Source organism: Humulus lupulus, chromosome 8 (genome assembly GCF_963169125.1).
Source record: "Humulus lupulus chromosome 8, drHumLupu1.1, whole genome shotgun sequence".
Classification (NCBI taxonomy): Eukaryota; Viridiplantae; Streptophyta; class Magnoliopsida; order Rosales; family Cannabaceae; genus Humulus; species Humulus lupulus.
This window is the reverse complement of record NC_084800.1, coordinates 182,765,856-182,782,088: the sequence shown is the minus strand read 5'-3', so window position 1 is coordinate 182,782,088 and position 16,233 is coordinate 182,765,856. Positions and strand designations below refer to the sequence as shown.

General features: G+C 38.6%; 1 long non-coding RNA gene across 1 annotated transcript; it reads left to right on the top strand.

Moving 5' to 3' along the window:
- Nucleotides 1-11,765: 11,765 nt before the first annotated feature.
- On the top strand, nt 11,766-14,838 carry LOC133794845 (uncharacterized). The gene is made up of 5 exons (XR_009875327.1): nt 11,766-12,367; nt 12,758-12,834; nt 13,039-13,117; nt 13,231-13,290; nt 13,410-14,838. It is a non-coding gene; the product is annotated as an uncharacterized LOC133794845 (long non-coding RNA).
- The last annotated feature ends 1,395 nt before the right edge of the window (nt 14,839-16,233 follow it).

The window sequence follows — 16,233 nt, the reverse complement described above, 5'->3', positions numbered from 1 at the left end:
TGGGAGATTTAGAAAATTTTCAAATAAACGGGTGGCCCATGCGTAAGGTGGCCACCCCTTTTATATACGTGAAAGGCCATGAGAGGAGGGTCGTTGGATTGCCCTGATGTGGGATCCGAGGCTCTCCACTCGAAAGGCGAAGCGACGACTGAGTATAGGCTAGGATATTTAATGCGGTTCTCGGAAGACGTACCATCACCAACCACGATGCTCCACGTATTCGGCGCCTGCGTAATAGGTGGAATATGGAGAGTCCATGGAGAAGCCTAAAAGCCCCCACTGTGGCCCCAGATGACGTCGTGTGCCACGAGCAGAGGCTTGGGGGGCAAATGTACGCCCTAATTTTCCACGGGCTATTAGCGAGCTGAGATATGGCATAATTATATCAGCCACGTGAATACCACGTGGCCGGAGCTGCTGTTGTCAGGTCCTACCTCTTTAGCTCGAGGTAACCAAAGGTTTATCAAGATTATTTAAGGGCCGAGTCAGGAATATGAAGACCGCAGGCCAAGAAGGCATCCAGCTCGAGGCACGAGCTAGAGTTGGACGCTGTGACCCTTTATAAAGTCAACCACGCAATGTAAACGTGCATATATCAGACATCACGTGTCTGATATATCCCTGAATTCTCGGACACGCAGCATGAACGTGCGTGTTCAGGCACCCACGACTGGGTTGGGCCGTGCGACCCACTATCCCCCTTACCTATTGATTAGACCACACTTCATTTGTCAGGTTTTAGGAATTAATCATGAATGTCACAGAAGTGACATGATGGGTAAGGAAGTCACGGGATGACCCCCCTTACCAACCCCCAGGTGCCTTCTCCTATAAATATGGAGAAGCTGGGAGTTGCAATGGGTTGGATTCTATTGTGTAACGAAATACCTTGTAAGGAATACCAGAAATATAGCAATAATATTGGCTGGTGGAGTAGAAGGATTTTAACCTTTGAACCACCTAAAAACGTATTCGCGTCATCAGTCCATTTTAAGATCAATCATCTGTTTCGGTTCATTATTCAGCACTAATCCCTTTCTCTTATTTTCTTAATTACCTGTTGGCGAAGAACCGCATCAACACTATCTTTACCTCCAAGTTTTGGAGTAGCTTGCAGAAGGCTATGGGGACTCAGTTGAAATTTAGTACGGCCTTTCATCCTCGGACTGACGGACAGTCTGAGAGGACGATCCAGGTATTGGAAGATATGCTCAGAGCATGTGTAATTGACTTCGAGGGTTCATGGAGTAAGTATCTTCCGTTGATTGAATTCTCGTATAACAATACCTACCAGTCAACTATTGGAGTGGCTCCCTATGAGATGTTGTATGGGAGGAAATGCAGATCACCCATTCATTGGGATGAGATGGGTGAGAGGAAGTATTTGGGACCAGACATGGTTCAGAGAACAAGTGAAGCTATAGAAAAGATTTGAGCTAGAATGCTCGCCTCTCAGAGCAGATAGAAAAGCTACGCTGATCCCAAGCATAGGAACGTGGAGTTCCAAGTTGTGGACCACGTCTTTCTTCGAGTTTCACCATTGCGGGGAGTGAGGAGGTTTGGAAAGAAGGGCAAGTTAAGTCCTAGATTCATTGGACCTTTTGAGATCCTGGAAAGGATTGGTCAGGTGGCTTACAGATTAGCCTTGCCACCATCATTGTCTAGAGTTCATGACGTGTTTCATGTTTCAATGCTTCGGAAGTACGTCTCAGATGTGACTCATATGTTGAGGTATGAAGATTTGGAGTTACAGACAAATTTGGCTTATGAAGAGCAACCGGTTCAGATCTTGGATCGAAAAGACAAAGTACTACGAAATAAGACAATTCCTCTCGTTAAGGTTCTATGGAAGAATAGTAGGGTCGAGGAGGCAACCTGGGAGCTTGAGACAGCGATGCAAGATCAGTATCCCAAGTTATTCAGGTAAATTTCGAGGACAAAATTCTCATTAGGAGGGGATAGTTGTAACGACCCAAATTTGCTAATAAGGCTTAAGGGCCTTGATTAGTGTGCCGAGAGGGCATAATGGGAATTATGTGTGATTTAAATGAGTTAAATGCATGACTATGTGAAAAGCATGCTTAAATGGTTATTTGTACATTTGTGATGCATGACTAGGTGTATTAGTATGCATGTAGGCTCTGACTAGGTTAGAAGGGCATTTTCATAATTTTGGCCCGTCGAGGGCATAAATGTTAACAATCATGATAAATTGATGAGACCACATTATTATGTGGATATGTCTATAATCTGTGATTCAAGAGGATCCTAGTGAGCGAGTTAGCGGAAAAGTCACGGTGGGGATTTATACCCGGCCCGGGGTGAGCCTGGGGGTATAAATGGGAATTTAGGTAATATATTGGCAATTATTTGGTATTGAGGAATATAATTGGAGATTAGTTAGGTGTCGGGAATTAAGCGGAAAATATTAGAGACACTCGAGGAATTAGAGGGAATTGAGGTGAAATGACCAAAACGCCCTAGATGCACTTAAACGTTTAAAATTAAAAGGGAGGGCATTATGGTCATTTGGCTTGCAAGAGATAGGTATGTTGAGGCTTTATACTTAGTGGGAATTGTAGAAAAAAGGTAGAAGGCTGAGGAAATAAAGAAAAGAAAGAAAAAGAAAATGAAGGAAAACAGAGTAGTTTTCTTAGGGTCGGTTTGTGGTTCTCTCACCATTTTCTCTTCAATTTTCTTCGAGCAAAACTCAGAAGGGAGCTAGGTTAAGTTGAGTAACAAGAATACTAAGCTAAGCTTGAAGGGTTTGCAAGGGGTTAGCAGGAACACACCAATACTTGAGGTAAGCCTTTGGAGTTTTCAGTTTCTGGTTTGGCTAGTTTGAATTATGGTATATAAGATGAGTTGATGGGAGTTTTAGGGGAACTCAAGCCAAGGAATTGAGGAAGAACAAGCTAAGGAGGTCTAGAGGCTAACTTGAAATCGAATTTCCATCAAAGGTATAAATCCTGAGCTTTAAACTTTGATGTTTTGACTGGATTCTGCTAAGTTTCTGAGTTTAGGGTCAACTATGGTGAATTTTGAGATTAGGGATGCATGTGCTTGGGTTTTGAGTATTTGGGATGCTTGGGATGAGTGGAGTGTGTTAGTAAGCTTGTTTTTGAGTTTGGTGAAGGTTTGGAGAAGTTTTGGTTAAGTTTGGCTCGAGGAAATCGCAGGAAGGGAAAATGAGGTGTTGTCTGTCTGTGACTAGCGCTACAGCGCTAGCCTTTGGGCGCTGTAGCGCTAGGCCATGCATGCTGAGGGTATTTTGGTTATGCTTGTAGCGCTGTAGTGCCCTTCAATGAGCGTTGTAGCGCTACCCTGTCTTTAGAAAGCAATTTTAGGGTTATTTTCAAGGGTTTTCGACCAAGGGTTCGGGGTTCGATTCCACCACCTCGTTTGGTGGAATTAAGACTTCCCGAAGGCTCGGGATTGGTCCCGAGGCAAGGTTATGGACTTGAGGGTTGGTGATGACTTTGGCCTATGATTGTGACTAGGTACGCGCTAGGGCTCGAGAAGGATCGTGCTTGAGGATCTCTTTGAACAAAGCTAGCAATTTCAAAGGTAAGAAAACTGCACCCGGTTATGTGTTTGTGATGGGACTAAGTGCTCCCAATATCTGTATTATGTCATAGGTGGTATTACGCCATGGGACATGTGATAAACGGCCTAAGAGTGCCGTAATCTTTATTTGCGCACAGGGCGCGGCTGGGCCACTGGTAGCTGAGGACAGCTTAACATTCACTGAGCTCGGTTTAAGCGGGTCGGAGTCAGTGGGATAAATAGAGGGTGTGGCCTTAGGGCGTTAACCCTAGTTATCATTGTAAATGGATGATTGATATGAAATGATATGTTTAGTATGTTGAATACTTGATTATTGTGAATATTTATATGGATGAGGACATGCTTATGTGATATGAGATATTGGATTATATGATGGTTGTTTATGCACTGTTATTGTGTTTTCTTGCTGGGCCTTGGCTCACAGGTGCTTCGTGGTGCAGGTAAAGGCAAAGGCAAGTTGGACCGATCCTGAGAAAGAGAGCTGCGGGGTTGAATGTGCATAGTCAGCTGTTCGGTCGCCATGGGCGGGGAGTGGATCAGGACAGGGAATGCCTAACTGTCTGTTTTGCCTTAATATGGCTTATTATTGTATTTAAACCTTATGTCTTTTGTAACGGTCTTTAATTCAGTTGTTTTCGGGATCCCGTGTAAACGGAAACAGTTTATTTATAAGAAATGCAGTTTTTGAGACCAAAACCTTTTAACCCTAGCTCCGCTATAGTTTCAACACGATTTTAATTAAATGACTTGATTAGCAAGTCTAACACTTTTATAAACACTCAGTGTAATAGTCTTGGCTATCCAGGGCGTTACACCCGTGGTCTACCGCATCAATCCCAGAAGGTCGTTTTGATAAACCTTGCACTGGAGTCATTAGTGCGTCAAGCTGGGCTTGGATGGCTGGGGCAACCGACGGGGTCCCAAGGTCTTGATCGCCTGGTCGGGCATTTATATCTGGTGCACTATCGTCGAGTATTTCTACTTGACTGGCAGGGCGGTTCAAATCTTGTCCTTCGACCGGAATGGTCTTCCTCTTGTTGGTGATAATGTCCCTTAGATCCTTCCGGGAAACATGTTCTCCTACCCGGTCAAACACACTTAGACTTTTCAGAAGGCTTATTGCACCGGACCTGCTCTCTCCTACTACACTGCTGGCCGAGATGTAGTGGCGGTTTTTCGATACAGCCCGGGCAATCTTTTCCCCCTTGGTGGTTAGCGCCTTCCTTTTCTTTTTCTTTTTACCGGTCGATCTGATGAATGTCCCCCTCGTCTCGACCATGTCCATCTTTGTAGCTAAGAGTTATTTTATCTCGAGGAACTTTGGTTTGGTTGTTTTCGGGCGGAGTGTGCTTACTATCCGACCGGTAACTCTCTGATCGGGAGGTTTCCAACCAGTGACCTCTGGAAGGGGTTCTAGAGTTCTCCCTTTGTGTTGATGCAGTTCTAGAGTGGATTCCGTCATCTATCTGACCAGTCTGATTGCTTTGACTCCGATCAGGCCCCAGAGAGTCCGTCCTTCCAGCAGGGGACTTCTAACTAGCGTTGTCCTTTCGTGCTCCCTGGACAGTTGCTCGTGCCGCGACTTGAGCATTGGCTTGGGCCAATTGGGTAGTCACTTCTAGAGCAAGTGTTGCTTCACGATGTCTCTGGTCAACTTCCTCCTGTTGTTGTCTAATCTCTTCACTTCTGGCCTCCATATCGCGCCTTTGCTGTTCTAACACAGATCTTTGCCTGGTCATCTCTTCAGCGAAAGACTCTTGTCGGGCGTCAAATTGCATCATCTCCTCCTAGAAAGCCCCTATGGCCTCTTGGAGTTGTTCAGCCTCTTGGAGTTGTTCGACCTCTGGAGTTGTCTCCTCGAGAAAGACCCTGGGCTCAGTGTCAGGGTTCTCAGGTGCAAGACCTTCTGGTTTAACAGTTTCTTTTGTAGTTGACGTACTGGGCTTTTTGGACGCCATATTGGTAGGATGGCAGTGTATTTCTTCTATTCAGGCTCTCAATGAAAGTACCAAAAATGTTGACCACGATTTTGGCCAACTGCGAGTAGATGCAAAAACGATAAGAACCTTGAATAGAAAGTAAATAACACCAATAGTTTTTATAGTGGTTCAGCCCCAATTTGTTGGTAATAGCCTAATCCACTTGGAGTTGTGATATATGTATCCTACACTTAAGATCAGATGAACCTGAGCCAACTGAGTTTCTGAAGTGTAAGTAGAAAAATACAAAGTTTTCCTCTCTAGAGAATACAAGCTTTCTCTCTCTAAGCTCTCTCAGAAAATGCCCTAAGAATGCCCCAAGTAATGGTCCCAAAGTCTCAAAACTAGAGAGTTCTTTCAGTCTTAAAAAGATAAGATCCCCTCAAATGATGCCATGAGCCATTTATTTATAGGCTTATGGATCGTACATGAGAAATATGCCGTTTTGACGGAGTCCTTGGTTGTTTCAACCAACTTTAATTAATAAATAATAAACAAATTTAAATTACAACAATATAGCTACTACTTCGGGATATTTAAGAGGTTCTCGCGGTAGTTGTTGTGAAAAATCCAACACGCAAGTATTAGTATCGTCTTTACAAGTAATAACTCATGTAAGTGAGATCGTTCCCACAAGGACTGTAGCTAAGTACCAATTAATTGAATTTTTGTTTCTATTTGGCTATCGACAATAAATTGGTTTCAAAAATATTAAAATAACAAAAACAATAAAAAAAAAAAAACACTATGAAAGAAAGCAAATAATTGTAAAAACTTCAAAAGTAAAGAACTAGGGATTTTAATTTCATCAACTATTCACTTTATTATTTTGCTAATCATACTTCACAATTCTTCTTCCTAAACTAATAGCGGATTAACAAAATGATTCTTACTCTTTTTCAAGAAACAAAGAACTCAATTTACATGTGAATTTTCTACATTAATGTGATAAATTCCAACACATAAAAGACATTGAACGCAATCATCCTAAAACTACACAATTCATATAGATATTTTCATCCAATATGAAAATTGTGACTATTCAATCATAGCATAATCAATTCTCACTATTTCAGATTTCGAATCAAAATCATAAATCATGCAAATGGTGATCAAACATTCACAAGCATTAAGAATAGATCAAATAATTTAGAATATAAGTGAAGAAAGAATCATGAAATCCTCATAGAAAATAACAAAGATCCGAGTGATTACATTAAAAACCCTAGAAAATAAAGTTAGTTCATACCCATGGCAAGAACAACCATAGAATCAAAGATAAACATAAAGAAAAATAGAGTAAAAGAAAAAGAACTGTTGAGAACGAATGGAGATGCTCCACGGTTTGTTCTTCGTCCCCAAAATCCTCCTCTCCAAAAGTCCCTTTCTCCCCTCTCGAAATTAGGTTTAAAACCTATTTTTTTTTCTTCAGAGGCAATGCGGGCCGCGGCATGGTGTAAGAAGGGCCGCGGCCCGTGTCAATTTTCTGGGCAGACAAAACTAGGCGTGCTGCGACCCTTGGCAATTTTATGAAAAACAGGCTTTCTGCCTAGGACCGGGCCGCGGCATGGTATCATAGTGCCGCGATGCTTAACAATTTCTTCAATTTTTGTGCTTTTGGTCCTGAAAATTCACCGAAGCCATAAAATTTCTTGAGGATTCATCTTTTCACAGAATTAACACCAAAAAACCAAAATTTCTTCATTATTCTGCCAATTTGCTCCAATTGTTCTTTTCCTTTATTTATAAGCTAAAACCTGAAAACAAGGAAAAAAAAAACATTATATTGCACTAAACAACTAAAAAGATTAATAAAAGCTACCTAAAACACAACCTAAACACAACACAGCACAAAACTAGACTCAACAGTAGTTACGAGCGATTCAGGTTGAAGTTGTTATTGAGGCTTTACTGAAGAGTCACTAGATGGTAACTTCTGAGATTCTGATCTGTCGACCGAACAAATCCATCCCCGAAGTGACTGATCGGCTAAGACAACTCACCGGTCGGCCAAAGCACACTACCGGTTGGGCATGGCACACCGCTAGTCGGGCATGGCAAATCACAACACTGGTTGGGCATGGCACACCATCAATTGGGCATGGCACACTACTGGTTGGGCATGGCACACCACCGGTCGGGCATGGCATACCACCGGTCGGCTAAACTTATTCCTGACCAGTAATATCACAACTCCTCAGGTTAATTCTCAACATTTTCACCTCTTTAAATAACACATTTATTGACTATTAATGTGTCATTTATTGACCATGCCCTGCCACTTGTCCATCCGATTGCCACGTCATTGAACAAAATTTTAGGGATAACATTTATTTATTTATTTAAAATTTATATGTTATTTTTTTATATATAATATTACTTATTTATTTAAAACTTATACGGGAATAACAAAAGTATAATAAAAATAATTAATAAATTTTACTTTTTATATATATATCTCTTCTATATAATAAGTGTGTAGATAACGAAAATTCTTAGTTTTAACAGTTTTTTATTTTTTTAAGGTTAACTTTAACGGAATATTATTATATTTAACAGAATATTCTTATATTTAATATTAGTTGCTAAATACTTAAACTTAAATAAAATAAAATAAAGAATTAAAAAAAATTAATTATGATATTTTTGAGATATTTTACAATGATAATTATTTAAAAATAATTAATAATTAAACAAATTAAAATATGACATTTTTGAGATGTTTTACAATGATAATTATTTAAAAATAATAAAATCATATGTTTTATAACTTAAATAAACATTTAATTAAACTTAAACTCACTTATTAGAATAATATCATATTAAACATATAATGTTATCCCATTTTCTTGCATGGACTCGGGACCTTCGTCCAGGCCCATTGTCAGGGGCCGTGTAAGCATACGGGCCCGGGCCAAGGTCTCTTGGTACGGAAACGTCCGAGAGGGGGGTATGGGCCGGGAGTGTATGTACGGGCCCATTTGAGGGGTCCGGCATGGCCCTCCGGGTTCTATCCTCCGGGACGGTCATCCGGGTGATATGAAGATCATTCGAACCCCCCCGCGACATACGCGCCCTGGTCCCGGACCCTGGTACGGTCCGGGCCTGTGGTAAATGAAGAGGGACGAAGGTAAACGAACCCGGATCATCTCTTCCCCGGTTGGAGGGGTCAGGCGTCCAGGATCCTGAAGCCGCCCCCCTCCGCGTGGGTGTTGTCCCCACTTTTCACCTGCAGAAAAGGCCACCTCGGGATTGCACGTCGTTGTTTCAGGTCTGCACTGCCAAGTACTCTGACTGGTCTTGTCTCCTGAATCGGCCTCGTAACTCGAAGTGTCCAGACCGAAAGCACCGTTTTGTCAGGCAAGATATAGCTCTTGAGTTAACTTGTTGGGCCTTAACTGATCTGGGTTTCATGTATGTTGTATCTTTTGTATTGGGCTTCCACTAGAAATGTCAAAAATACCCGTGTCTCTGATGGGCCCGGGCCATGCCTGGCCCAAACCCAGTGTTCCCATAAGCCTATAAATACAGGCTATAGAACACTGTAAGGGGTCTCTCTCGGAACTTACTATACAAAAACTCTGTCAAAATACAGAGGGAAACTCCATTGTAAAAGGTTTCTTAAGCTCTAATAACATAGACTCGTGGACTAAGGCTAGTTAACGCCCCAACCACGTAAAAACCCCGTGTTAATCTTCTGCTTTCATTACAATTACCCTTAGGTAGTATTTATTAATATAGTTACCGAAAATCTCGGTTAACATATAATATAATCTATTTTGAATTAGCAACAAATTATTTTTTTTAAAAAAAAAACTAGAAAGAAACTTAAATTTAAAATCCACGTATAATATTTAATATTACATTAAATATATAATATATAATCTCTTGTTGTTACTTCCAAATTTATAAACTAGAACAAACATAAATTTATACAAAAATAAATAAATTATTTAATTAAAATAAGATATTTATTTCTAAATTTATATGATATTAATATAAATTTAATAAAAATAATTAATAAATTCTATACATAAAACTAAATAAACTTGTAAATTGCACGTTGTTTCTATTTAGTATATATTTATATATATATGAGAATTCTCTTATAGGGGCTTCACTTTAAGTCCTATTGGTAGGACTCTCAGTGTTTACAACCCGTGAACAGTTTTCGGCGCGATTTTTTTTATGACCGTGTATATTGTAGCTATTTAGAGCATCTTGCAAATTTTATGAAAATTCCGAATAGTTTACAGTACCGAAAACTAGGTTCAAACATATTGTTGCACGCGTGACTAATTGTTTTTATGCGCATGGAAAACAACATGTTTGAACCTAGTATTCGGTACTTTAAACTATTCGAAATTTTATAAAAATTTGGAGGATGCTCTAAATAGCTACAGTATACATGGTCATAACAAAAAGTTGCGTCAAAAACTGTTCACGGGTCGAGAAATACTAAAAGCCTTACTGATAGGCTTAAAGTGAAGCCCTGCATATCTCTTCTATATAATAAGTGTGTAGATAACTGAAATTCTTGGTTTTAACGGTTTTTTATTTTTTTAATGTTAACTTTAACTGAATATTCTTATATTTAACGATAGTTTGTAAACATTTAAACTTAAATAAAATAAAATTGTTTACCGAGTTTTTCGGAAACGAATACAAACAGAATAATAAAAAGATAAGAACTGTAGAAGTGCAGAAATGTAAATAAACAAACAGTGTTTTTACGTGGTTCAGGCGTTAACAAGCCCTAGTCCACGAGTCAATGTATTATCCTTGTAGAGAATTACAGTAAGATGGCTGGTGTACTAGAACTTCACACACTCACAGTGTTTCTCTCGGGTTCTCTTGAAGAAGATGAAGCTAGAGAGATTTTAGTAGAGTTCTTGCTATGTAATTTGTTCGTCCTCCTCTCTATCGTAAAATGAGGGGGTATTTATAGCTAGGGTTTTGGATTAGGGTTTTTCTCTACTCACATGAGTCTTAATTACACCAGCCATAAATAGGGGATACAATTACTGTAGTAGCATGGCTACAAGACTCTATGTGGGTATATTTACGTGAAAGTATGGGGAATACACAAAGTCAGCCGTCTTTTCCAAGTTGTCAGCGGAACAGTAGGCGAAAAGGTACCCTTAGGCGTGCTGGGATGTGTGCGGCCTTGACCTGTCGGGCGTGTCAGGCGGGATCCTGTGTCAGGTGGATATCGTTCCAAATATACCTCCTCCATGACTCGACCGCTTGGTCTTGTTCCGTGCGAGGCACGAAACTGTTTCCGCGAAGACCACTTGAAGAGCTTCTCCTGGAAGGAGCTTCCCCGAAGGATACCCCTTCGGGACTCCGGGAGAGTTGACGAGTTTCCGTGTCGTGTTTGCTTGAAAGAGTAATCCAGACACTAAACGGGAGAGGCGAAGCCTTTCTGTCCATCCGCGAGCTCTGGTCACCTACCGTGAAGGACATTGGTAATTCTGTTTCCCCGAGGATATCCATCTAAACGCTATCCGGGAATCTGGATAACAAAAATAAATAATTAAAAAAATTAAAATATGAGATTTTTGAGATATTTTACAATGATAATTGTTTATAAATAATAAATAATTAAACAAATTAAAATAAGATATTTTACAATGATAATTATTTTAAAATAACAAATAACTAAAAAAATTAAAATAAGATATTTTTGAGATATTTTACAATAATAATTATTTAAAAATAATAAAATCATATATTTTATAACTTAAATAAAATTTATTTAAACTTAAACTCACTTATTAGAATAATATCATATTAAACATATAATATAATCTACTGTCAATTAGCAACAAATTGTTTTTAAAAAAAAAACTAGCAAGAAACTTAAATTTAAGATCCATGTATAATATTTAATATTATATCAAACATATAATATGTAATCTCTTGTTGTCACTCTCAAATTAAAAAATTAGAATAAACATAAACTTAAACAAAAATAAATAAATTATTTAATTAAAATATAATATTTATTTAAAATTTATATGATATTAATATAAATTTAATAAAAATAATTAATAAATTATATAAATAAAATTAAACAAACATACATTTGTGCATTTGCACATTGTTTATATCTATATCTAGTATATTTATATATATATAGATATATTTAATTGAAAACGTTTTAAAAAGTAATTGTTTGCAAGAGCTTTTATTGAACTGCCTTAACGGATAGTTCTACTCTACTGCCTAGTTTTTTGGTTGCCCTCGCTCGGACCTTTCTGATTTCTAGTTTTATGTGATCTTTTGAGAGAAAAGTTTGTGTTGTAAGCAAGAAAAGTTGAGTGTTGTAAGATGGAAGTGGGGAATTTCTGTCTTCTCTGTGATTTGTTTGTGCTTTTTTTCTTCTTGAATTTCTGTGCTACTTTTCTGCACTGGTTTGTTTGTGTGCAGGGCTCGGGTTGTATTTCTTTCCTTTTCTTTTGTCATTCGCTCACTCTCCATTGACAACACAGACAACCTCTCTCTTATCTCTCCCTCGTTCCCGCTTGATGAGCGACACAGAGCTTCACTCGACTTCCACTTGAAACCCTTGTCATCATTTCTTCTTATTCTCCTTCCCTAAAACCCTAAATCTTTCTACCAAACCCCATTATCACCACCATCTCTCATGGCTCGAACCAACAACTCGGCCAAACTTCTTTCCCTCCGATGAGTTGCCAGTCAACGAGACATTCAGCAGAGTTTCGCCTCCATAGCTAAAGGTTACAGCTCCGAAGGAAAGCAGCTACAGTGGATGGAGGAACTGGAATGCATGTTGATGTTGGTCACTGCTTTTGTTGGTATACTGGTGGCGTTACGTTACCATTTCTTTGCTTTGAGTATCAGCCGACCTGCACTACAATTTCATGTTACGCTTATATAGGCACTGATTTGTTTATTTTTTCTATGTTCTTTGCCTTTGAAATTGAAAGTTTCAGATATCTTTAACAAGAACCTATTTTTAAATGGATAACAAGAGCTCTGGCTGAATATTTTCTAACACTAATGTTTTGACTTTAAATTAAATGGGTAGATTTTGGAGCTCCAAATTCAATTTCCTGAAACTAAAGTGCTTCTGGATTTATTAAATTCTTTGCTTTAAGGGTGATTTTTGTGCTTTATTCTTTTAGTTCTTTCTTTGATTTCTTGTTTTTAAGTTCACAAGGTGTTGAACAAATCACTTTCTGCAGAATGTTGATGAAACTGATTTATAAGGATGCTTAAGACTGTGACGGTCAGTAAGATGATGCTTGATTACAAATTTCTGGTCAGTAATCTCATAATCTACCTAAAATACATTATACCGGAGAACCACAATTGGTTTTCTTGTTTTCTTCTACTTTCTTAAACAGTGATTTGTTTTATCACTAGAATGTGTGCATTGCATAATCCATGCTTGTGTATGGTTGAAAACAGTAGGCGTAATTTGTTTTGTCCATTACTAATCTTATAGTTCCTACTTACATTGCAGATCTCTGTTTTATTATTTACCCCATTATTTTCAAAGATAATACTACATCTTCTACTCCAGCCTCAAGATTTTGTTACAGGTTCACTTATTAAACTTTCTTTTATTTAGAGATGACCGAGGTTCACAAACTTTAGTTTTCATCAGCTTTTGCACCATCAGCTGTTACTTTATTCCACATTTTGGTCTTTACAGGACTAGATCTATTTAGTTGCATGCCAACTACTTTGATCGAGTGGTGTACCAATTACTCAAGTATGTCAATCCCTAATATCATTACTTATAGAGTTTTCTTTCTTTATTTTTTATTTTTTAAAAACTTCAGTGTGATGTTTGTTTGAATTATAAGAAATGTTTCCATTCCCTAACTGCAGCTTGATGGAGGAAATTCTGGCCTTGCTCTCGCTAAGACCAAGATCTCTAATCTATTAGAAATTTTGATTGTAAGTTTCCTATTCACATTCTTCAAATTTATTTTTCTATTTGCATACTAAGATAGTTTTGGAGTTTTTTTGCATATGCTTCATTCATTTCATGTATGGCAAAGCGAGGACAAAAAGTTAACATGTTTAAGGATATGGATCTCTTGTTCATTGATAAGTTTATTTCCACAGTTGATAAACATATAAGCATATGTTAATATTTAACCTTTATAGATCCCATTTTCTATCTCGAAATTGATAGATTTTGGAGTTGGTGTATCTGTTCCAACTAAGCAACTGTTGAAAAGTGTTGTTCTAACATTCTTGGTTAGTCCCCTTGACATGGGAGGTAATTGATTTATTTCTATTTTATATGCTATTATGCCTTGTGTATTTATCTATGTTTCAGTATACAAATAATTAAAAAAACATTTTTTCTCATTTTGTTTTTGTTTACCGAGATTTTCGGAAACTATATTAATGAATACTATTATAGGGGTAATGATAAGAAAAGCAGAAGATTAACACGGGATTTTTTTACGTGGTTGGAGCGTTAATGAGCCTTAGTCCACGAGTCAGTAGTATTAAAGCTTGGAAAGCCTTTTACAATGGAGTTTCTCTCTATATTTCGACAGGGTAACTGTATCTTAGTTTTTTTTTTTTTTTTTAGAGAGATCCTTTTTCCAGTGTTCTATTACCTGTATTTATAGGCTCATGGGAACACTGGGTCTGGGTCCGGGTATGACCCGGGCCCATCAGAGATATGGATACTCTTGATCTCTCTAGTGGAGGCCTGATATAAAAGATAAAACCTACATGAATTCCAGACCAGTTAAGGCCCAATAAGTTAGCCCAAGAGCTATATTTCGCCCGACAAAACGGTGCTTTTGGTTTGGACATTTCGAGTTACGAGGCAGATTCAGGAGACAAGACCAGTCAGAGTACTTGGCAGCGCAGATCTGAAACAACGGCGTGCAATCCCGAGGTGACCTTTTCTGCAGGTGAAAAGTAGGGACAACGCCCACGCGGAGTGGGGCGGCTTTAGGGTCCTGGACGCTTGGTCCCACCAACCGGGGACGATGTGATCCGGGTTCGTTTACCTTTGTCCCTCTTCATTTACCACAGGCCCGGACCGTTACCAGGGTCCGGGACCAGGACGCGCATGTCGTGGGGGTTCGAACTGTCTGCACGCCTCCCGGATGACTGTCCCGGATGACGATCCCGGACCTCCTCGTGGGCCCATAATTGCACCCAGGCCCGTGCCTCCTTGGACATTCCTGTACCAAGAGGCCTTGGGCCGGGCCCACATTTCGAACAGCCCCTGACCATGGGCCTGGACAAAGCATTCAGGTCCATGCAGGAAATGGGGATAACAGTTTTATTTTGTGTTGGTTGAGCAAGGCTGTTTATTCTTTTAATTAGATGATTCTATTTTCAAATAATGGCAAATTATAATTTGCAGGGCTTGATTTTTCTAGTTTTACTGTTGTTTCTTGATTCTCATAGATCTACAACATGTTATGCTTTCTCCAGGAATGAATGGTTCATTATAATATGTTTTTGATTACTCACGCATTCATGCATTAGTTCTGATCTTTTTTAATGTTTATGTTGTATATTCCTAATAATATTTAATGCTCCCCACCCTCTTATGGAAAAAAAAAGTAAATTACTTATTAGCATATGATAGTTTCTTAAAGACAACCCTGCATTCGACTCTTTTATTACCATATATCATTTATTTAGTTTATATCCAAATCCCACACATTTGTTGGCTTAGCTTTTAACATGATAATTTTACTGTTGTTTGCTGTTTCTCATGGATCTAAGACATGCTTTTACTCCAGACACAGTTCATAGCAATCTATTTCTGCATTTTCATGCATCAGTTCTAATTTGTGACATGTTATGCTTAGTTTTGTGATTTTATTTGTTCATTTAACTTTTCCCTTTCCTCAATAATTTGTTAGCTAGGTTTAAATTTTGTTTGCATGAAAATAATGTGTTGTCATCAATAATCACTTAAGTTTCATTATTTGGTCTTTGTATTTAGATTAGCCTTACAAATAAGAATTTCAAACTAGTTTAATCACTATGATAGCTTTAAGCATAGAGAATAAAATTAAGCTGAATCTAAATATTGTCATCATGATGTGCTTGTAGACATGTTATCAAAATTTACGATTGTTACTATTTGATACGTTAAGATGTCAATTGTCCCGTGCTGACATGCTTACTATTTGGCTCATTAAGTAAATGAAATGTTTGCCGACACTTGAAGCTAGTAAGTCAGCCTAAAACTCAAGTCTGCATGTGAACGAACTCAATGATTAGCCACGATTAGAGAGGCGCTTTGAAACCACAAACAGCTGTCTGACACCTCGTGATTGCAGTGATCGTGCTGTCGATCCCATATACGCAACAAAACGGATGTCTCACGACGCCGCCTAACATGTGGGAACGTACAATTACCACCCTAACACAGTTAGGGGTAGTTTTCCAATAAAGTAATGGGCTGATCATCCTCGTATTAGGCTTGTTTGAGATCTAATGGGGCCCACCATCCTATTAAATATAGAGAATTTGCATTTATATAATAACTAACCTCATTAAGAGAGAAATAATTGTAATGAGCTTCAATTAATGAGCTTAATCCTCTTAGAGCCTATAAATAGGATTAGGACATTACTTGTAAAGAGATCCATACTTTTAGAGTAGTGCTCCATAGAAGCTCGAGTCATGTTCTCGCGATCATTATCACCATGGGAGGAGTATG